The sequence below is a fragment of the Cavia porcellus genome, unplaced genomic scaffold (genome assembly GCF_034190915.1).
Source record: "Cavia porcellus strain 051 isolate PalLab524CR breed Dunkin Hartley unplaced genomic scaffold, mCavPor4.1 scaffold_30, whole genome shotgun sequence".
Lineage (NCBI taxonomy): Eukaryota > Metazoa > Chordata > Mammalia > Rodentia > Caviidae > Cavia > Cavia porcellus.
Genome location: NW_026947513.1, coordinates 22,209,682 through 22,233,561, shown reverse-complemented (window position 1 = coordinate 22,233,561; position 23,880 = coordinate 22,209,682). Strand labels below are relative to the sequence as shown.

Sequence of the window (23,880 nt, the reverse complement as noted above, 5' to 3'; positions counted from 1 at the left end):
GAGTCTCAGTTCCCCTATCTGGAAAAGGGACACAACAAAATCTGCCACATTAGGTTGTTATGAAGATTAAATAAAGGAAGCTTAATAAAGTATCTTCTATAGTGCTTGAAAGGTAGCTGGACAGGATTGGCAGCCCAGCCAAGAGTGGCAGCCTAGATCCTTTGTCCAAGCTGACAGAATTCTATATCAAAAACACCTAAGGTCATCAGGCCTGTTTTAGGAATGATTATCATGCTTCAGGAGTTACATGTAAGGAATTTAAAATTTTTGCCTTTCCCTATTAGGTTCAAAACATTTAGTCTAGGAAATAAACTGACAATAGGTTGACAGGGAAAAACGTAAATTTATTAGAGTACATAAACATATAAGTCATACACAGTATAAGACTCAGAAAATGGTCAAAGTACTAACACTCAAATCCTCTACATAGGGAAGAAGGATAGAGAGCTATTAGATAATAATGATGACACAGGAGACGGATATTAACTTGTGAATGGTTGTTTGGAGTTTGGCACCATGGTTTGAATATGGATAGCGTTCTTCAGTGATCCATGCATTAAAGTCTTGGTCCTCAGTGGCACAATTGGGAGGTGTTGGAACATTTAAGGGATGCAGCCAGTGGGTCATTGGGGGCATGACTCCAAAGGGGCTGTCTCTCTGCTTCCTAGTTCATAACATCAGTGGTTTGCTCCACCATGCACTCTGATCACAATGTACTTTCTTTGATGAGGGCCCAGAGAAGGAAACTGCCTAATCATGGCTGGGAGCTCCAGACCTGTGAACCAAAATAAATCTTTCCTCTGTGCAATTTATTGCCACAAGTATTCCACTCAGTAACTCAGAGCTAATACAGCTGAAAGGCAGACAGGCTCTTGTAATGACAAAGTTTTTCCAACCATGGTTATATTGCTCAGTCTTCTTTACTGTCACAGAGAACAAGATTCTGGGAAGAGGGTCAAAGGTAACGGTGTCCTCTTTGCCAGTTCTGGTCTGGGAAGGATTCCACACACAGCCCCTTCCAAGAGCATGATAGGGAGAAACAAGACAAAGTTAGAACAATCTTGGTTCTAAGCTAGCTACTACTAAGACCTCTTGGAATATCAAAGTGCCAGTCTTTGGGGCTCCATTGTCTGAGATCCACCAAATGTCTGCTAGAGATAGTGGAATTGAGGGCATAGTCCATGAGTCATGCATTTTCTGACCCTGTAATAGGTGCTCAATAAATAGGAGCTATTATAGTTTAGAGGTATCACATTATATTAAGGAAGAATTTTCCAGGTTGTAGATCACTTTGACAGACAGTAAGTTCTTTGCCTTTTAATGATTCTGAGGTACAGGAGAGGTATTGTAAATTCTCGTTTTTACAAAAGGAAGTAAAGGTCAAAGAGGTTAAGTAGCTTGAGAACAACAACAAAAATCATTGTCAGACATCAGCTCTCTATTCTGTCAGTTTTTGACCCTAGCATAGATAGATAGCAATTTTTCTTTTGCTAACACATGTCATCAGCACAACCTGAGAAGTGAAAGTCAAGTACATTTACTGTGCTTAGAGAAAGTAACACCCAACAGTGTGCTAAAAGCATGTTAGAGGGAAAAGATGAGGTTAGAATTTATTGAGGACTGGGAATTTCATAAGGCAAGCCTTAAAAAACCAGATTTGGTATCAGGTTTAAAATACGAATTTAAAATACACTGCTACCTGGCACCTACCCTAGACCAGTAATAATAATCTGTCCAGGAATGTGACATGGAAACCACAAAAATGTAAAGAAGTACCACAGTTGAATCCAATGTATGGACAGGGTTGTGGGTCTTTTCTACAGCTCTGATTTTTCAACTTTAATATGCATAAAAAATATCTGAGTCTTCTGCTTCATATCCCTCAGAATTACCCAAGGAAACTGTGAAAGTTCAGGTATGCAGAAGGATCCAGAGGTTCTCTTCAAAGCAAAAGTTCCTAGAGTAATTCTGAGCAGTTGATCCAAGGACCCCACTTTGAGAAGCAGGGCTCTACATCATGTTGCTAACAAAAGCCACAAATGCAAAAAGGCTTCACACAGGTCTCACCATTTTATCTAGGATGTTCATATCCTAAGTCTGACCTTGAAACCAATGGCAGGGAGGCACCCACATGGTTCAGTTGTGGGAGTGGCAGAAAATTCCATCATCCCCAAGTTCCCAGTAATAGGGAGTTCCCAACGCCCTTATCTTAGAAACACATACATTTGCATCTTTAACAATCCAAAAGTAAAAAAATTCAAATATTCATCAGAGATAACACTGTAGCCATCATTATTAACAAAATACTTTAATAGGGTGCCAGGGACAGGAGCACTGATTCACTTGGGGAAGGGGAAAACGCTGGGAGGGAAGGTGCCAGGGACTAGGTCTCAAGCAAGGATTTGCCAGCACTGGCCTGCAAGCGCAATTCATCAGCTCAGGGTCCCCGAAGGCTAGCTCTGAAAGGGCTTCCTAATTACCTCCCAAGGCAGAAAGCGCTTGCTCTGTTGCCTTTTTTCTCTCCTGTTGTTTCCCTCACTTTGTGTGTTCAAGTTTCTTTGCTCATTATTGAGGTGCATAGATTTCATTCCCACAGACTTGCATCAAGGTTCTGAAGTGAAACATTACATACAGTTAAGGACAATTTGTAACATTGAAGGGCAACATGTAACACCTATCGGGACCCTTTTCAAACCAGGTGTGGTTTTGTTGTTGTTGCTGTTCTTGTTATTATAGAAAATCTTTTTGTAAGAGTTAAACCTAAAGAAAGAGTGCAGCAGTTTTAAGTTCATGGCCAAACTGAACATAAAACAGTGTTTCATTAAACACAATACCTCCCAAGTACTGATTTGGACCACATTGGTGTATTTGTTGCAATTAATGAACCCACACGGACTCGCATCACCCAAACTCCATACCTTCATTAGGGTTCACTCTTGCTGTTTACATTCTATGTTTTGCACAAATGTATGACAAGTCTTCACCACTGCAAAATTGGAGAGATTAGTTTCATTGCCCTAAATATCCTCCGTGCTCTGTCTATACCTCCTCTCCCCAGTCCCTTGCACACACTGATTGTTTTCTTGTCTCTATAATTTTACCTTTTCCCAAATGCCATCTACTAGTTGGAATTGCTGGTTACTAGACAGATTCATTTAGGGACAAGTATCTATGCTGAGGGGGAGGATGAGGACGTTGCTACTTCTTTAAATTACCTTTAGTGTTCCTTCAGAGTCTCTGTTTATTTCAGATAAAACCCTCCAAAGAAACTTGGAAGGAACCATCCAAAGTTGCTGAGTCACCCTGATTCATTCTTTTTAGGTGTTGTAGAGTAACCTTTGCTCATAGTACCACCGAATTCACCCAGAAGCATTGCCTTCTGCCATTTTTAAAAACATGTAATATATGACCTTGAATTTGAGCATACTCAGGAACGTTCCTGCCTCTACATGTAATGAATAGTCTCTCCTATATGGATATGTGTTTAAGTTTTCCCAATAAAAGCCCTTGCATGCTTTGTTTTTTTTTTTTGTTTGTTTGTTTTTTTTTTTATCTTTTTTTTTAAATTTTATTTAAGGAGAAAAGAAAAAAAAAGCAGGGAAAGGGTACAAGTTATACAGATTTACAGAAAAAAAATGAACAGTAGGAAATCACTAGTTAATGGATTACATATTGTCATCTTAGAAATAATTGTTCAAGTCACAAAATTAAAGCTTGTAAAGTGGACATTCCATCAATGATACTGCAAACAGTTCTGTTCATTGATCCAATAAAACTCTGTGATATCATTTTCTATCTTATACACTTAAATATACATGCAGTTATATAGTTTGGAGCACTTTCTTTTCCTCTCTTTTGTACCATGACTATTACACATTTTGGGTTTCATTGCTCCCACGGTTCTTATTACTTTTTTGGAAGAGAGTAAAACCAAATGTGACATAACAGAACAGAATCGGTCAAGTCAAAAGGGTGGACATAATAGATAATGTAAAAACATAATACAAGGTGATCAACAATGGTTACCATAATGCCTCCCGCTATCTCTAATAGAATTGCCTATATCGTTAGTTATAATACAACTGAACAAAACAGTAAAGAATAAAACCGACAAAACCAAAACATTGGAGACATTGTAGGTCTTCAAAAATAGATAAAAGTCAACAAGAATGGGCGTCATAATGAATCTCATTATCTTCACAGCTGATGCCTAAACTTTCGAACCTGATACTATCCAGCAAAACAGAATAGGGGAACATCAGTTAAAAACCAGATGGTGAGAGTAATACAGGGCTTTAAATCAAGGTAATGAAAAGTCAAAGTGGGTTACTATAATATATCCTGCTATTTTTTTTCCTTTAATTAAAAGGATAAAGATAAAAAAGTAAATAATGGAGTGGAGATTGAGATAAAAGAGGGCATAACAATGAAACAGCGCAGATCAAAACATAACCATTTAAGCAGAATAGTGTTTCACCACCAGATAATCCTAACCTAAAAGTAGTTACCATATTGTCTCTTTCTTTGAAATCCTTGAGTACAACTTGGTATATTGTAGCATTAAGTATATCAAAACAATGTAAAACCATTCAAGAGAATGACAGCATTACAGAGTATTTAGAATCGACTAACAGAAAATGAACAATGGTTTCTGTATAATCTCCTTGTCTTTAAAAGGTTTTTGCTTATACTATCGTACATAATAAAATCCAATAAGATACAGCCTATTTAGACCATTGGAGACAGAAGGACAAAAGCTAGATGAGACTTCAAAACAAGATGATACTAAATCAGTATTACCTATTAAGATGTCATTTTCTCCAAAATAGCTGTTCCTATCATCCAATCTTCTCTGCCTCATTTCTGTTGAGCTCTTTTTCTGTCAGTAGCTGTCAGTTTGTCTTCTTTATTTTGTTCTCTGCTCCATTCGTTGTGGCCTCTCTGCCATTATTTCTGGATTCTTTGTATTTTTCTTTTTTTAGAATATCCTGCAATACTCTCTGTAGAGTTGAATTGGTGGTTGCAAATTCCCCCAGTTCCTCTTTATCCTGGAAGCACCTTGTTTTTCCATCAATTTCCAGGGACAGTTGTGCAGGATATCTCAATCTTGGCTGGAGATTATTATCTTTCAAAGCTTGAATTATTTCCCCCCATGCTCTTCGTGATTTGATGGTTTGTGCAGAGAAATCTGCTGTAATTCTGATGGGTGTTCCCTTGTAAGTGGTCTGTTTCTTGTCTCTTACAGCTTTTAATATTCTGTTCTTGTATTGAATTTCTGGAATTTTTATTATTATATGCCTGGGTGTTGCTCTGTTTGGGTTGTAGGTAGCTGGGGTCCTGTATGCCTCATACATCTGAGTATCTTTACCTTTTGCTAAATTAGGAAAATTCTCCTGGATTATTTCTGTGAGTAGCTTTTGTAGTTCACTTGTTTGTGTCCCTAATTCTTCTTTTATGTTCTTAATCCTTAAGTTATGGATCCTCTTATCATCTTCTTGTCTTTGTATCATTGCTGTTTGTTTCTTTGTTATTTTTAAGAAGTTTTTCATTTCATTCTCCCATATTACAAATCTGCCCTCCAGTTCAGATAGTCTGTCCTTAGTTTCTTTCAAGCTGTTATGCCAGTCTTCTATAGACTTCTTAGTATCTTGGTAGTCCCTTTGAACCTGCTTCACGTATTCTATGCTTTCTCTGTTTTCTCCATCAAACAATTCTCCCCTTTTTTTCTGTTCTTCCATTCCACCACCTGTTTTTTCTTGGGTGGTACTTAGCATTTCTCTAACTATTCTGCATACTTCTAGCTTCAGGTCATTGATAACTTCATTCCTGAATTGGTCTATGAGGCTCTCTATATGGTGCCTTATGTGTATTGGTGCGGTGTCTGCTATTGCCTGTTTCTCAGAATTGGGGGCCGAGGAGCCTTTCTTGTTGCTGCCTCTTCCCATGCTGCCTCTTCTTCTCTGTTCCTTGTATATGCAAGCTTATATAAGAGGCCCAGCTTCTCTCCCAGTCAGCCACAGCCTGATCGAATTGCGCCAGTTAGGTGTTCCCGCTCACCGCTGCGCACCAGGGAGTTACGGACCAGGCAGCCTACTCGTCTCCCCTCCCGGCCACCGTCAGGCTCTGGGATATGGGTTGGGACAGCCTACCAGGTCCGCCGGCAGCGTCACGCAGGCCAGGCACTTTTCACCAATCCCGCCCGAGAGGGGGATGTGTGGCTGGAGTCGCCACCGCGCCCTGCTCCCGCAGGACTGCTCGGGCCCAGAAAGTCCTCCGCTGGAGTCAAACTGTGGTAGAGTGTCAGCTTCTCTCACTCACCTCACCACAAGTCAGCACGCCTCCCTGCCGTTTGCAGATTGCTGTTCTCAGAGCTTCTGCGCATCTCTCTCCTTGCCGAGCCACTGTAGAGGCAGCCAGCCGCCACGTGGCGGGAAACCCAAATCGCGGCTTACAATGGTGCGGGGTCCAGCCTCCACACCGAGGCTTTTCTGTTCCTGTTTTAGCACCAGGACTGCATTCCAAGTTGGTTTCTCTCAGCCCAGTTCGTTCCTGAGTCAGCAGAGCATATCTCCACCTGCTTATGTCTCCTTAGTCTGCACCATTCCTGGCTTCTGAGCCGAGTCTTTCAGAGAGCCTCTGGTAGTTGCTGTTATCTGTCCGCCATGTTCTCCCCGCATGCTTTGTTTAATGCATCACTGCTTTGTGAATTACCCCAGTATGCTCCTTGCTTGCTGTAAGTAGTAAACCATTCTTCACTCTTTTATTTCGTGGTTGTGCTTATTGGCTTTGCACTCATCCAAGGGCAAACTCATTGCATTTGGTTACATAGTCATGCAGTATGTGGCCCTTTAAGATTGGATTATTTCATTTAGTAATAAGCATTTAAATAGTTTCATGTCTTTACAGGGCTTGTGAGCTCATTTCATTTTAGTGCTGAGTAATGTTACTTTTTCAGGACATTCCACAGTTTATTTATCAGTTCACCTATGGAAGGACATCTTGGTTGCTTCTAAGTTTTGGCAATTACAAACACCACTGTTCAGGTCTCTACACTAAGTTTTCAACTCCTTTTGGTGGAGCACCAGGGAATATGACCTCAAGGATCCTGTGGGAAGGGCATGTTTATGATAGGATTATTTCCAAAAGATAAAAAGTATTTCCAAAAGATGAGAAGTATAAAACAAAAAGAGACCTTTATTCTGAGAACACGGAGAGAGATGACCGGCACCCCCACCGCTGGCGTCTGGCGATCTCTCTCGCGGACACGTGGCGTGGGGGTATGTAAGTACCCTTGGTTTGAGGTGGAACCTAAGGGAGCATCAGGGATGCACGGGTAGCCCATTGGTCCTAGGTTTGGCACCATAGGCAAATTCCCAGGGGCGGGGAAGACAGAGTCACATGTAAATTCCTAGGGGCAGGAGAGATAGGGGCTTCCTGGTTCCCTTTGAGGTTTTCCTGGCTACAGTGTCCTGTTTGGGCCAAAAACCTTTCAGTTTAATTTTTAAGAAACTGTCAAATGGAGGCACGGAATCCTGCCCCGGTCTGGGGGACCTCTCTTCGTTGTCTGGGGATCTGCCTGCGGTTTCCTGCTGGGACCAGTGAGTCAGGTAGGCACAGAATCCCGCCCCAGTCTAGGGGAACTCTCTTTGTTTCCTGGGGACCAGAGTGCGCTTTCCTGCCGGCACCAGCCAGTCGGGCCTAGGCACAGAATCCCGTCCCAGTCTCGGGGAACACTCTTTGTCACCTGGGGACCAGCGCGCAGTTTCCTTCCGGGCCCAGCCAGTGGGGCCTAGGCACAGAATCCCGTCCCAGTCTCGGGAAACACTCTTCCTCGCCTGAGGGGCCAGGCCAAGGTTCCCTGTGGGCCCAGCCAGTCGGGCCTAGACACGGTCTGGGGGAACCCTCTCCCTCACTTGAAACAACACTTGAGGCTCGAAAATATACGAAAATGACAAAACGAAAGACCAAAATGCAACATCAAACATCCAGCCCATTTGACGAAAGCCTAGGAACCACATGCATAGAAGAAAACACATTCCACGTACCTGAAATAATAGTAACTGAAATAAAGAAGCAACCCTGGGAAACCTTAAAGGAATTCAAACTAGAAATAATCTCCCAGGTAAAAGAAGAAATGATAAAAGAAATGAAGGAAATGCTGAACATATCTAAAGAAGACACAGTTAAAAAATTGGAGAACCTAAACAAAAAGATAGAATCCCTGGATGAACAATATAAGAAACAAACAGAATACATAAAGCAGATGCAAAGAGATATACAGGAAATCAAAAATTCCATTGAAAGTTGTAAAAACCGTCTCAATGAATGTGAAGATAGAATCTCAGACCTTGAAGACAAGATTGCAGCTAGTGAACAGGAAAGAAAAGATCTTTTAAAAATAACAAGAAATCAGGAAATAACAATTCAACACCTGCAAGATGATGCAAAGCAGAACAACATAAGGTTGATAGGGATAAATGAAAAAGAAGGGGACAACGTAAAGGATGTCAAGAGGATAGATATTTAGAGAAGTAATAGCTGAAAATTTCCCAAACACGAGATTAGAAACTGATATCAAGATCAATGAAGCATATAGAACTCCAAATAGCCATAACCAAAATAAATCTACACCCAAACATATAATAATGAACATCCCAGAAATTGAACAAAAGAATAGAATATTAAAAGCTGTCAGAGAGAAAAGACAGATCACCTATAAAGGAAAACCTATCAGAATTACAGCAGACTTTTCAGCACAAACAATAAAGTCAAGAAGAGCATGGAGTGAAGTATTTCAGATACTAAAGGAAAATGATTTCCAACGTAGGCTGATGTACCCTGCAAAACTATCCTTCAAAATCGATGGAGAAATAAGATACTTCCATGACAAACATTAGCTGAAAAACTTCATGAGCACCAAGCCAACCCTGCAAAGAATACTGAAAGACAGCCTAGATACATTTAAGAAAAAACCACTAAACAAAGCAGACAATTAAACAGAGCTGAAAGATAAAGATGCAACAGCAAAAAGATAACATGTCAACAACAAACCAATATATAACAGTTCTAACCATTAATGTATGTGGTCTCAATGCACCAATTAAAAGAAACAGACTGGCAGAATGGATCAAGAAACAAAATCCAGCCATATGCTGTCTACAAGAAACCCAACTAACCCAAAAGGATACTCACAGACTAAAAGTCAAAGGATGGAAAACAAGACTTCATGCAACAGGAACCCAAAAAAAAAAGTAGGGGTAGCTATTCTGTTTGCAGATAATCTGAATTTCAAGCCAATAATGATCAGAAGGGATAAAGAAGGATACTACATACTGGTTAGGGGAAAACTTCAAAAGGAAGAGATAACTATCTTAAATATATATGCACCAAACTCCAGAGCACCCTGTTATATAAAACAAGTACTAACAGAAACGAAAAACCAAATTAGCAGTAACACAATTCTAACAGGAGATCTTAATACACCATTGACACCAATGGACAGATCAACCAGACAGAAAATCAACTAAGAAATAAAAGAACTGAATCGCACCTATGAACAAATGGACTTAATAGACATATACAGAGTATATCACCCAACAATAACAGAATGCACATTCTTCTCAGCAGTACATGGGTCATTCTCTAAAATAGACCATATATTAATTCAAGAACATATTTAAATAAATGCAAAAGGGTCAAAATTATCTCTTGCATGCTATTGGACCATAGTGCTATGAAATTAGAAATTAATAATAAAAGATACTGCAAAAGTCCCACAAACACATGGAAACTGAATAACACACTCTTGAATAATCAGTGGGGCACAATGGAAATTAAAGAAGAAATTAAACAATACCTACAAACAAATGAAAACACAAATACAACTTATCGGAATCTGTGGGATGCAATGAAAACTGTCCTGAGAAGAAAATTTATTGCACTGAGTTTCCACATTAGGAAAACAGAATGAATACAAATAAATAACCTGATGTTACACCTCAAACATCTAGAAAAAGAAGAGCAAGTCAAGCCCAAAGCCAAAAGAAGAGAAGAAATTATAAAAATCAGAGCAGAAATCAATGCAATGGAGACCAAAAAAAAAAAAAACAAAAAAAAAATCCAAAAAATCAACGAATCAAAGAGCTGGTTCTTTGAAAGAATAAATAAAATTGACAAGCCCCTAGCCAATCTTATTTTAAAAAGGGAAGAAAAAGCTCAAATTTATGCAATAAGGAGTGAAAGAGGCGAAATTACTACAGACCCTATAGAAATACAGAAGATCATTAACACCTATTTCGAAAACCTCTACTCTCAAAGGTTTGATAACACAGAGGAAATATACAGATTCCTAGAAGCGTACGAAGTACCAAAGCCAGGTCATGAAGATGTAAAACTACTGAATAACCCAATTTCTATTAATGAAATTGAAAACGTAATTAAGTCTTTATCTACAAAGAGGAGCCCAGGCCCAGACGGATTCACTGCAGAATTCTACAAGAAATACAAAGATGACCTAATGCCAACACTCCTCAAACTCTTCAATGAAATTGAAAGGTAAGCAATCCTTCCTAAATTGTTCCTAGAAGCAAATATTACTTTAGTACCAAAACCAGAGAAGGACCCAACTGAAAAAGAGAATTACAGACCAGTCTCCCTAATGAACACAGATGCAAAAATACTCAATAAAATATTGGCAAATAGGATGCAGCAAATCATCAAGAAGATCATACACCCTGACCAAGTGGAATTCATCCTAGGCATGCAGGAATGGTTCAACATACATAAATCAATAAATGTAATCCACCATATCAATAAAGCCAAAAGTAAGAATCATATGATCATTTCTATAGATGCAGAAAAAGCCTTTGATAAGGTCCAACATTCATTCATGATAAGAACCTCACAGAAAATTGGAATAGATGGCCTTTACCTCAATATAATTAAGGCCATCTATGACAAACCAACAGCCAATATCATACTAAATGGCCAAAAATTGAAGGCCTTTACTTTAAAATCAGGCACAAGACAAGGATGTCCCTTATCACCGCTCCTATTTAATATAGTACTGGAAATACTGGCCAGAGCAATTAGACAAGAGAGAAAAATAAAAAGCATAAAGATAGGAAAAGAAGAGGTTAAATAATCATTATTTGCAGATGACATGATACTCTATATAGAAGATCCCCAAAACTCCATTGAAAGACTCCTAGATATAATAAATAAATTCAGTAATGTAGCTGGATACAGAATCAATACTCAAAAATCAATAGCATTCCTATTCACTAACAACAAAGTCACAGAGAGAGAAATAAGAGAGGCAACACCCTTCACACTAGCAACCAAAAATATGAAATACTTAGGAATTACTCTCACAAAAGAAGTAAAAGACCTATACAAGGAAAATTATAATACAATGAAAAATGAAATTGAAGATGATCTCAGAAAATGGAAAGACATCCCTTGCTCATAGATAGGAAGAATAAATATTGTGAAAATGGCCATTCTCCCAAAACTTTCATACAGATTCAATGCAATCCCGATAAAAATACCATCAACATACCTCATAGAACTCGAGAAATCACTCCTAAAATTCATCTGAAGTGAGAAGAGACCTAAAATAGCAAGGACAGTTCTAAGCAGCAAAGGCAAGGCAGGAGGTATCACAATCCCTGACTTGAAGTTATACTACAAGGCAACAGTAGTAAAATCAACATGATACTGGAACCAAAACAGAGCTGAAGATCAGTGGAATAGATTAGAAGATGCAACCACAACTACAAACACACTCAACCATGTTCACTAGAAGAACGACAGTCTCTTTAATAAATGGTGTTGGAAAAACTGGCTCTCCATATGATGAAAACTAAAACTAGACCCATGCCTATCACCATGTACTAAAATAAAATCTAAATGGATCAAAGATCTGAATATTAAAACAGAAACACTAAATCTATTGGAAGACAAATTGGGTAAAAACCTTGAAGACATAGGAGTAGGTAAAGAATTCATGAACAGGTCTCAAACCGCATGGGAAATACTTCCCAGAGTCAATAACTGGTATCGCCTCTTATTAAAAAGTTTCTGCACGTCAAAAGAAATCTCCAGCATACTGAAAAGAAAACTCACAAACTGGGAAAAAATCTTAGTGAACTTCCCCTCAGACAAAGGACTTCTGTCTAAAACATATAAAGAATTTTAAAAAATCAGACCCCCAAAATTCAAAGACCCAATCCAAAAATGGGCATCTGAGATGAATAAACAATTTTCAGATGAAGAAATACAAATGGCAAATAAATACATGAAAAAATGTTCACCATCACTGGTCATTAGAGAAATGCAAAGTAAAACCATACTGAGATTTCATCTCACTCCTGAAAGAATGGCCAAGATCAAGAAAACCACCAACAACAAATGCTGGAGAGGCTGTGGGGAAAAAGGAACTCTCCTGCACTGTTGGTGAGAGTGTAGACTAGTACAACCATTGTGTAGGTCAGTCTGGAGATTTCTCAAAAAGCTGGGACTGGAAGCCCCATTTGACCCAGCTATTCCACTTCTAGGCTTATTCCCAGAAGAACTGAAAGCATCATACCACAGTCATTATGTGCACCCATGTTTATAGCAGCACAATTTGTAATAGCCAGATCTTGGAAACAAACTAAGTGTCCATCAACTGAGGAAAGGATAAAAAAGTTGTGGTATTTTTATACAATGGAGTACTACTCAACTATAAAGAATGATCACATTGAGATATTTATAAATAAATGGACCCAGCTTGAGACCATACTCATAAGTGAAATAAATCAAACTCATATGTATCAATACCAAATAGTTTCCCTAGTGTAAGAAATGATAAGAATAGATAAAAGTATGTGGTAATCATGATTCCCAATCATATTGGTTTGAATCCATATAATGTTATCACTCATTAATTGCAATGGTTTTAACCTGGGTTGTTCGATTTTAGTATCAGTGATAGTACGAATAGCTATTCTGAAGAAAACAACACATCATAAAAGCTAGTGCTGATTTAATATCATCTTGTTTTGAAGTCCCATCAAGCTGTTGTACATCTGTTTCCACTGGTTTTAACATGTGGTATCTTACTATATTTTACTATATGCGATAGTATAAACAAAATTTTTTATAGGCAAAGAGATAATATAGAAACCATTGTTCATTTTCTGTTAACTGGTTCTAAATACCCTGTAATTTCTTCATTCTCTTGAATAGCTTCAGACTGCCTTGATATGCTTGATGCTATAATATATGAAGTTATACTCAAATAATTCAAGGAAGGAGGCACTAGGGTGACTACTATTATGTTAGATTATCTGGGGTATACACAGGGTATACAATTTAAGCATACACAATGATGCTTAAATTGCTTGGTTCTGACCTGTGTTGTTCTAATACAATGTCCTCTTTTACCTCAATCCCACCCTTTTTAAAAATTAATCTATTTTTTTCTTACATTTTTTTTCAATTAAGGGAAAACTAAATTAAAAAATAACGGGATATATTATAGTAACTTTTTTGTTTTCCTATTAACCTGACATGAACCCCAGTATTGCTCTCCCCATCTTGTTCTGTCAGATTTTACTATATTCTGTTTTGTTTGATAGTATCAAGTTTGAGGGTATAGGCAACCACTTTGAAGGCAATAAGATTCACTAAGATGCCCATTATGATTTGACTATTATCTTCTTTTGAAATCCTGTAAGGTCTCCAGTGAAGGTTTTATTGGTCTTGTTCTGTACTGTTTTGATCAATTCTATTATACCTGACGATATAGGCAACTTTTTAAAAAAATAGCAAGAGGCACAATGGTAACCATTTTAGATCACCTGATATTCTATTTTTACATAATGTACTATGCCCATCCTTTTGTTCTAACCGACTCTGTTTTGTTTAGCCACGTTAGGTTTTATTCTCTCCAAAAAAATAATAAGAATTGTGGGAGTAAAAAAACCCAAAAAGCGTAATTGTTATTAAAAAGAGAGGAAAGGAAGGTGGTCTAAGGGATATAACTGCATGTATGTTTGAGTGTGTAGGATGGAAATCCATATTACTGAACTTTTGTTGGATCATTGATTGGCACTGTCTGCAATCTCATTGTATGAATGTTCCCTTTACATGCTTTAATTTTATAATTTGGACAACTATTTCAAAGATGACAATATGTAACCTATCTTACTGTATTTTTTTCCTTGAAATTCTGTATTATTTGTACCCTTTTACTGCTTTTTTATTTTTTATTTTATTTCCTTTCTTTTTTTCCCCTTTAAATAAAAAAAAAAAAAGAAACTGTCAAATGGTCTTCTAAAATGGCTATCCCATTTTGCATTCCCACCATGAATTAGATTTTCTGTTCTTTCACACCTTCACCAGTGTATTTACAATATCACACACACACACACACACACACACACATATACAATAATACATATATATTTTGTGTATATATAGTTTGTATATATATTTACAATATACTATATATATGTATATGTATGAAGGTAGAAAAGAAATGCATTCTCTGCAGAGTGAGAGCAGGCCAGTGATCAGACTTACAGTGGCCACAAGGATAAAGGAAAAGGTCTTTGTGTCTGGAATTCCTGGACTGACTTCTCCCTCATGCAAATCAGGTATTGGGTTGGCTGCCCTCTGGAAAACTCTTTTGGCCTGGTGCTGTATTTAAATTGTCCTATGGAAGACTACTTGGTTTTATGTCATATGTAAAGAAGAATTGAAAGTGGCACTCTTCTGATTGGTCCCACATAGAGTGGTCAGAAACTGCAGAATCATCCTGCATCCTGTGCTCTATGGGTAGGCTTGCCTGAGTCACCATGATTTTAACAGAAACCAGTTGTTTGACTGGATTTGTCCCAGCCTTAATCTTCTACCTGACTCTGAGTTCGTGACCTAATCTGATGAACTTTTATCATTTGTTGGAAGACCAGTCTACCGGCAACAAATTCTCCCATTTTTGTTTGAGAAAACAAAGTTTACTTCTGTCTCCCTTTTGAATGACAATTTGGGTGGGTACAAAAATTCTAGGTCAGGATTTTTTTTCCCATTTATTTAATTTTACTCTGTTTTTGTTTAAATTATTTTAAAGAAGTTATTCGTAATTCTGGTATTTCTCCTAACCCGGCTTCTTTCATGATTTTATCTTTGATCCTTCTGAACTTTGAATATAATGATATGCTTAGGTATTGTTTTGGGAGGCATCTATCATGCATGGCATTTTCTGATCTGTAGCTTTGTTTCTGACATTAATTTGGGGAAATTCTCTGTCACGGTTATTTCAAATACTACTTCTGTTTCATTTACTTATTCTGATATTGCTGTGTATAGTTATCTCAGCTTGAATATTCTGTTTTTTCCTCAGTCCTTTTTTGGTTTTGTTTTTTTTTGGTTTTCAGTGTTTGAGTTTCTATTCTCATATCCCCAAGCTTAGTGATTCTTTTCTCAGCCATATTCATTGTACTAATCAGCAAATCAAAGGTACTCATATGTCACTCTGACATAGTATTTCTGATCTCTAGAATTTATTTTTCATTCTTAGAATTTATTTCTTTCTGCTTATATTATACATCTGTTGTTGTCTAGTTTTTTTCAATTAAAACTGCTAGCATATTAATCATCATTTTAACAAATTTCCAGTCTGATTATTATTCCAGCAATCCTACCTACAGTAACTGACGCTGGTTTTGATGTTTATCTAATCTCTTCAAATTGTATTTTTCTTTTCTTTTTCGTGTGTGTGTTTTGTTTTTGCCCTTTAGTATGCTTTGTGATTTTCTTTGTTTTGGTTTGGTTTAGGGATATTTTTGTCAAAAAAATATAGTCATATACTGCAGCTGAGCATGGCGGCACACACTTGTAATCCTAGCCCTCTGGGAGGCTGAGGCAAGAAGCATCAAATTTGAGCCTAACCTGGCAATTTAGTGAGACCCTGTTTCAAAATAAACAAATTTTAAAAATGGCTGGGGATCTAGCTCAGTTCAGTGGCTATTCCCAGTTCAATGGCTATTCCCAACGTAACATTAAAAAAAAAAAAGATTTACTAAGTTAACGGAATTTAAAGAGCCCTTTGATAATGTAGGGTAGAGAGGGAGAAGACGGGGAGGTATTCTAGAGTCTCATTACTATTAAGTTTCAGTCTTTTGGTGATTCTATGCCCTATGACTGTAGACTTTACAAGTGTTTCTCATTTCTTCCCCTTCAAGTGAAAAACAATGGCTATGTGGAACTTGACCTAAGTGTCATGGTTTATGTCTGTGTCCCCCAGGCCTCATGAGTTTGCATTGAGCTTTTGTGATTGTTTCATTGTCTACTGCTTGGATTGATGGTGTCAGTGCTCCACCCACATAGGGGTGGAGCCAGGATGTGATGTAATGGCAGGAAGGAGGTGTGTCTTGCTCTTTGCTGGTTCCTGCTTGCTGTCTGCAGCTGCCATGAACTGCGGCCCAGCCATGCCCGCCTGCTTTGGAGCCAACTGAGTGTGGACTGAAACCTCCAAAAACTGTAAAAAATAAATCTTTTCCTTCCCAACTTGGGCTTCAGGTATTTTGTCTCAGCAACGAGTAAAAAGTAACTAAGACACTAAGTATCTCCCTTTCCCCAGGAAGATTTGACACTGATGAAGCCTCAGTGGGTTAGACTGGTAAAATAGTTTCTCCTAAGAAAAGACGCTGCCAAGAACAGAAAGCTATGGAGTTCTTCCAAATGATCACTTTTCTTCTCCATTTCAAACCAGGAACATGACTGGATTTTTCTCAAGTATTCACTGTGAAGTCTTCATAAGCATGTATGTAAACTCTGTAAAAATGTGAGCACTTCCATATGACTATCTTCCCCTGGGATTTTTAACTCTGAAAATTGTCTATACAGTCTCCAGAAAATTCATCAATTACATATTAGATTGTCTTACCTGGGCACTGGTTCTTATGAAGATTTCTCTTGAGGGTTTCTGCTCTGACATGTGATGCTTTAAATCCTCTGATGTTGGGAGCAGTAGTTTAAAACTTCAGTTCTCTGATAATCTAAGAAGAGTTGCCAATTTTTCATTTTTTTTTCAGCTTTTTACATGTTGTTAGGACAATATCTCCTTAAAATCAGAAATTAAAAGCATTGCTTTTTTTTCCCAGAAGTTTGGAAAAGCAGGAAACATCTATTGCTTTATATTTCTTCTATTTATAAAATATGACAGTAACTATTTTAAGTGCTTTATAAACATAAAACTATTTTATCAAAAATGACTTCACAAAAATAGTTCAATTTATGGTTGGAGAAATAGTGTTAGAAAAGTTAACTAAGAGAATACAGGATTAAACTCAATTTGATTTAATTAAATTGAAGTTCTCATTCTCCAAGTTCTTTTTCCTGCTTGGGGTGGGGAGAGATCTGGGAATCCTATTTGGAGACCATTGGGGAGGAACTTTCTGATCTTTGTCCTTGCTGATGAGCACCTGGTCCAAGCCCATTCATTTCTGGAACATAAGCAGCACTACGTGCATGTGTCTCCTGAGTGGGCCTAAAGTTTATTAAAGACTGGCATAGTAGTATAAATATGAAATTTCATATTTTTCCATCATTATTTCCAATTGAGCTTATTACATTCTCTCCCTTGTTCCTTAATGATATGGTGTGCAGATTTTATAAATCTCAAGCAATTTAGATTATTAAAAGTCCAATTCAAGGTGAGTGTTACAGTATATGCAATCCCAACACGCTGGAGGCTGAGACAGGAAGATAAATTCAAGACCAACCTGGCTGCATAGCAAGAGCTTGTCTCAAAAATAATGAATCCAGTCTAGTTTCAAGCCTAGCTCAAAGGAGCTCTCAAAATTCAGTTCTTGTCTTTTTTTAAATGCAGACTGGGTGAGAACCTTGAGGAACCTGAAGTGTGTGGCTCTGAAGCATCTCCAGCCCCTTGCTTGAGGCTGACTCTCTAATGGGAGAGTGGCACAGCACTACAGGGTCTTACACCTTATTCTGATTTAGGCTGGTTTTAGGTGGTAGCACCCGGTGGTGATGATGGAAGTCATTTTCTTGGGGTGGTGTTTGGCTTCACCCCAGCTCTTCTGTCTCTAAGACTATCATGATGAGAAGCCCCATCTGGAATCCATGCCTTTAGCCACATCTCTAAGGCAGTGCTTGGCCAGATGCCGCAGCTACCTACCAGGGTTCCCTGCCCTGGCCCTTCCTCTAACTTTAACCTCTTTCCTGGTAACCTTGGTTAGCACTCGGGTCTTTCTCTATTTCTCCATGGCCTCCAGACTCCTCTAAGAAATGCGGGTGGATTTCACTTTGTTCTTTCCAGGTTTGTTCTACTGTTCTCCACACTTCCTGAAGAGCAGTAGCATTAATTTCTGTGATTCAGTTTGATCCTCACTTTCAGGTTCTCAGAAGTTCTCCCTCAGAACCCCTCATTCAGCTCCAGCAGCAGCTTCTAGGGGGACAATGGCAGCCCAGATGGCAAGGTACAGTTTTCTGACTGCAGACATTCCTGTTTCTACAAGAGTATCTTACAGCCTCCCCCAGTTAGGCCAGGAGGTGGGTGCAGAATGCATTTCCTTTCCCTGCCACAGGGATGAGGGGACTTTTATAGTCACCTACTACACTCTCAGGCTGAGGAAACTGGTGATTTCTTTACTTCTCCTTGGTCCTTTCTTTCAGGAAGAATGGCTGGTAGAAGAAACTTTTGAGAATGATGCTGAGACCTCTTCGGAAACTTGGAGAAGGGGCAGCTGAAAATCAGAGTCATGTGATCTTCCTTCAGGATGGCCCGTATATAGTTTCTCTTGTTTTCAGCTCTTGTTCCCAATGACAGGGTAGAAGGAAGTCTCTCTGGACCTCTCTGAGAGCATGGCCAGTGCTGCTTCTCTCTGCCCACTTTTAAGGAACAGTCAGAGTTACTCTGCTTACCTGGCACTGTTACCCCAAAGCCCACTGAGGGTATTTCTTCCAAAAGGGAGGAATGCAGGATGCGTTCTCTACAGGTTTTGAAAGAAAGAGAAAGAAACAGAATGGAAATTGAGCACTTTATTACTGTCCTTTTAACATGCATTCCCATATTTGTACTTGATAATTCTATGAGTAAATACAGACTTTGTAACTGAGGCCACTACATTGCCCAGTTTTCTAATACTAACCCATGTGAAGTCTCTCTTTTTCTAACACAGCCTGTTAGACTGTGGACCCCTGAATTCCAGAGAGAGTCAAGGAAGACATGACTTAGCATAAGATGACTTTTATTTTATTGGCACATCCTGTTATTAAAACTTCTTTATTGACACTAAACACTTTGTGACTGTGTATCTTATCTCCATAGCACAATGATGATTTCTATGAAATCCAGAACACGTTGATCGTTCATTCCTCCTATAGCTGTTACAGCAGCACCTTATGAACTTATGTGGAAGGTTTATAATATGTGTTGAACAAAGAAATGACTGACTAGGAAACAAAAAATATGTGAGTCCCATAACTGGATCACAACACTAGCACAATTAGAAGAGAAAGTAGTCAATAAACTATTGTGAAATTAAGTAAATTGTACAGTGTCTTATGTATGTGGTAGGTTTATGTCAAAAGTGAGTGTCAGAGGACACACATACAGATTTCACTGAAAAATAGATCTTGAACACCGAGATATAGGAACAAACCAGGTACAGCTTTAACAGAAGTTAAATCAAATATTTTGGGCTTTAGTAGTGGAGCTTTGCTTAGCATGGATGAGGCCTTTGGTTCAATCCTCTGGACTATAAAATGATAGTAATGTTTGGTATTACATGTATATTACTGTCAAAAGTTTTACAGACTAACCTGTTTCTTTCCAGTGTTTTCAACTGAACTATTGGTCTTACAGTAACAAACAAGTTATGATTCCTGAAGCATTTGTTCAGTGCTGAGTATAACTCAGCCATTTCAAACCTTCTTTTGTGAAGGATGATTATAAAATAATGAGACTCTATGTAAGAATTATAGAATCTATTTTTGTGTTGTACAGCCACACATCATATTTTCAAAAGATTTTTCTTTTAAATTCAAAGCAAAGGCAAAGGGTCGATATTCAATCACTTTGTGTGGAATGTGATGAAGATTTGAGATCGCTAAGGTCTGGAATAGTTTGATGACAATAAGTCAATAAATCTTATTTATTCATTCAACAAACATCTATTATATATTTATTTGGCACTGAAATATAAAGATAAAAGATGTAATTCCTTTCTTCAAATTATTTCATTTACCTGGAACTCAGTTGGCAAATAGTTTCGATGCCATGTGTTAAGTGTGATGGTAGAGGTAAGTGGCACTGTCAGTCTGGGTGAAGCCTAATTCTGACTTTGGGGTGTCATGAAAGGATTTCTTGAGGAGGAATGGATTAGGAGTTGTTTGAAGGAGGATTTATTTGCTAGTAAAGGAGACAAAGTATAGCTGGGCACAAGAGGAAGACATCTGAAAGAAGACCATTATGTGATGTGATGATGAGATTTCTTTCCCCAAAGCTGGCCAGAGCAATAGGGAAAAGATCAAAGAAGAAAATAAGAAGCCTTGTGCTTCCAGGAGGGCCATCTTCCTAACCGTAGTCTTCCTGGACACAATAGTTTGTCGCATTCCAGGATAACTCACGCCCTAAAGGGCTAGAAAAGTTAGTCACAATAATTCAGGGACCAGAAGCAAATTAGAAAGCTGTCAGACCCAAGAGTTATGTTCATCTCTGTGAAGTTCTAATTTCTTACAAAGAGAATTAGGTCTAGATACTCACTGTTTAGGACTGCTTTATGGCTGTAATGGATGGCATATGAAATGGCTTGTGTTGTGGCTCAGTCTGCAGTTTAGCAGTGTTCAGAGGTGGGGAATTTGGAAAATGAATGTATCATGTGAACTTTAATATTATCATTGGATTAATCCATTGATGAGTTTGTGATTTGATTGGTATTATTTGAAGATGACAGGAAGTGAAACTTAGGAAGTAGAGCTAGTTGAAGGGAGGTGTACTCTTCGGGATGATATCTTGCTCCTGACTCCTTCCTGTCTCCCTCTGACCCCTCTTCCTGGATGCCACCAGTTGAGCAACTTTGCTCCACAGCGCCTTTCCCCTACGGTATTCTACTTCACCACAGGCACAGACAAGACAGAATCAACTAACCATGGCGTAAAACCTGTGAAACCATGAACCAAAATGAACACATCTGGCTTTCAGTTTTTATTTTGTCACAGCAGTGAAAAGTTGACCACCACCATGACCAAGGTGTAATTCTCCAGAGATTAGAGCTTTTTAAACAAGTGAGGAGGTGCTATATAGCATTTCCATTGGACATAACCTATAAATGAGTCATGAAAAAAATTAGTGAACTTGTTCAAAACTTAGGGGGTGGAAAGAAATGATCCAAATGAATTCAAAGATTTCAAAATTTATAAAATTCATAGATTTCAAAATTTATGCACATCACAGTATGTATTTCTGTTTTAGTTATTAGCCTGTGTGTTTATGAGCATGCTGAATTATCATGTAAAATGTGTTTCTATTATCCTTATAGTGAAACATTTGGTAAATGATGCCTTACAGGTATCTAAGGCTTGATTATTTGGGGTAGAAAACTTCCTTAAACCTAGAGAGCCACCATGTGCTGAGTGGTACAAAATAAAGACCTCCATAGCAAATTCTAAATAGCTGTGCAGCCGCAGAACCTTTCTCACAACCTGGTAGGGCCCCACCCAACATTCTCAAACAGTCTGGGACCTTTGGTTTGTCACTTGGGTCCTGCTTGAGCCCCATCCAGTGACCCCAACCCAGTAACTTCAGTGGGCTGGATGATGCAAGCTGAAGGCCTGCACAGTGAACTCCACCAAGCCGTGCAGTTTTAGGATATTGTGCGGAACCTGGTAGGCCCTACCCAGAGACCCTAAGAAGTTGGGGAGCTTTGGTGTGCTGCGTGGCATGAGCTGCAGGCCTGCACAGTATATTCCATCTACTGTTCAGCCTTGGTACACCACTCAGAACCTGGTAGAGCCCTGTACAGTGACCTCAAGCAGCTGAGGAACTTTGGTGAGCCATGTGGGGTGTGCTGAAGGTTTATCCAGCATACTCCTTCCATTTAAGAATCTTAAGTGCCACTAGGGACCCAGTAAGGGCTGCCTATCACTCCCCCACTCAACTGGGAAACTACTTGCAGTATAGTCAGCCATTCTTAATCCAAGAAACAACTGAGACTTTGCATTCAACTACCCCATGGAAATACAGGAAAATGACAAAACAAAAGAGCAAAATGCAATCTCAGACTTCCAGCCCATCCCAAACAAGCCTAGGAGACATGGAAATAGAAGAAAATATAAGTCATATACCTGAAACTTCTGAAATGATAGCAACTAAAGTAAAGAAATGACTTCCTGAATCTATAAAGGAACTCAAATCAGAAATAATCTCCCAGGGAAAACAAGAAATGATAAATGTAATGAAAGAAACGTTGAACACATCTAAAGAAAACATAGTTTAAAAAGTAGAGGAACAGCAAAACAATTGAAGCCTTGAATGAACAATATAAGAAAGAACTAGCAGGGGCTGGGGTTTAGATTAATAGGTATAAATGACAAAGAAAGTGGCAACACAAATGATATCAAAAGACTATTTATAGAAATCAATAGCTGAAAATTTTCCAAACATGGGAAAGAAAACTTACATACAGATAGGTGAAGCATATTGAACTCCAATTAGCCATAACCAAAATAAATCTACACCCAGACATATAATAATCAAAACCCCAGAGATTCAACCTAAGAACAGAACATTAAAAGCTATTAGAGAAAAGAAACAAATCACCTATAAAGCAAAGCCATTCAGAATGACAGCATCTCAACACAAACAAGGAAGCCAAGAAGAGGATGGAGCGAAGAATTTCAAATCCAAAAGGAAAATGACTTCCAACCCAGACTGATGTATCCTGAAAAACTATTCTTCAAAATCAATGGGGAAATAAGATATGCCATGATAAAGAACAGCTGAAGAACTTCATGACCACCAAACCAACCCTGAAAAGAACACTAAAATATATTCTAGATAGACACAAAAATAACTACAACTTTAAGAACACCAACAGAAAAATAAACACATTTTCATTTCTTTCCTTCCTCACCCCTGTTTCCACTCACACTCCTAGTGACGGATAGGAATCATCTGTCCTTCACTTTTCCCCATGCTGGCTGGAGGGAGTGTAGCTCAGTCAGCTGCTCTCTGCCCCTGTCCATCATTTTGCTTTGCCCCCGTCCCTAAATGGACTGGGACAGGATTCTAGGAGGATGGTGGAATAGTAAGCAGCAGAGTAAATAGCCTCTCTGAGAGAAACAGCCCAGATGCTGGAACATAGCATTCTGCAGAAGACCAGAAGGAAAGAAATGGGTCCCCTCAACCCAGAAAGAAACTAAAGTGAGAATTGAAACCCCCAGAAAGAATTAAAAAAAAAAAAAAAAAACAGAAGGTGGTAGCCAGAAGTGCCCTCACCAGAGTCAGTCTCACTGTGTGAGAAGCGCCACTGGAATCTGGAGACACATGGTGAAGTGGGTGGCTGACATGCCTGAAGGCCTCAACAGGGAGACACAGTGACAGAGGGGAGCAGTGGACCAGAGAACTGCACTGTCCAGCAGTGAGTGTGGGGGACGCAGTCCTCCCATGGGAGTGGGTAATTGGCTGGGTGCCATTTTGGAGTCAAGCAGGATAAGCCTGGAACCAGAACTGCAGCTGGCTTCATTCAGCCACTCCTAGTGCAGAGCAAATTGATGAAAATTGCTTGGACTGAGTCCCCCCAGCTCCCATGCACAGTCCAATACCCAATGCCAAGGTTTTCCTAAAGCTATCCCTAACTAACCCCACCCACG

At 38.8% G+C, this 23,880-nt stretch overlaps 1 long non-coding RNA gene across 2 annotated transcripts in view; it reads right to left on the bottom strand.

The window, feature by feature from the left end:
• Positions 1–323: 323 nt before the first annotated feature.
• Positions 324–23,880, bottom strand: part of LOC111757303 (uncharacterized) — a 160,597-nt gene continuing 137,040 nt past the window's right edge. Inside the window, exons 4-5 of one of the 2 annotated variants that reach the window (XR_010044725.1) lie at positions 16,934–18,998; positions 324–2,986 (exon numbers count right to left, since the gene is read on the bottom strand). This is a non-coding gene — a long non-coding RNA (uncharacterized LOC111757303). The remainder of the gene's footprint in view (positions 2,987–16,933; positions 18,999–23,880) is intronic. The other variant, XR_010044726.1, reaches the window with a different exon arrangement.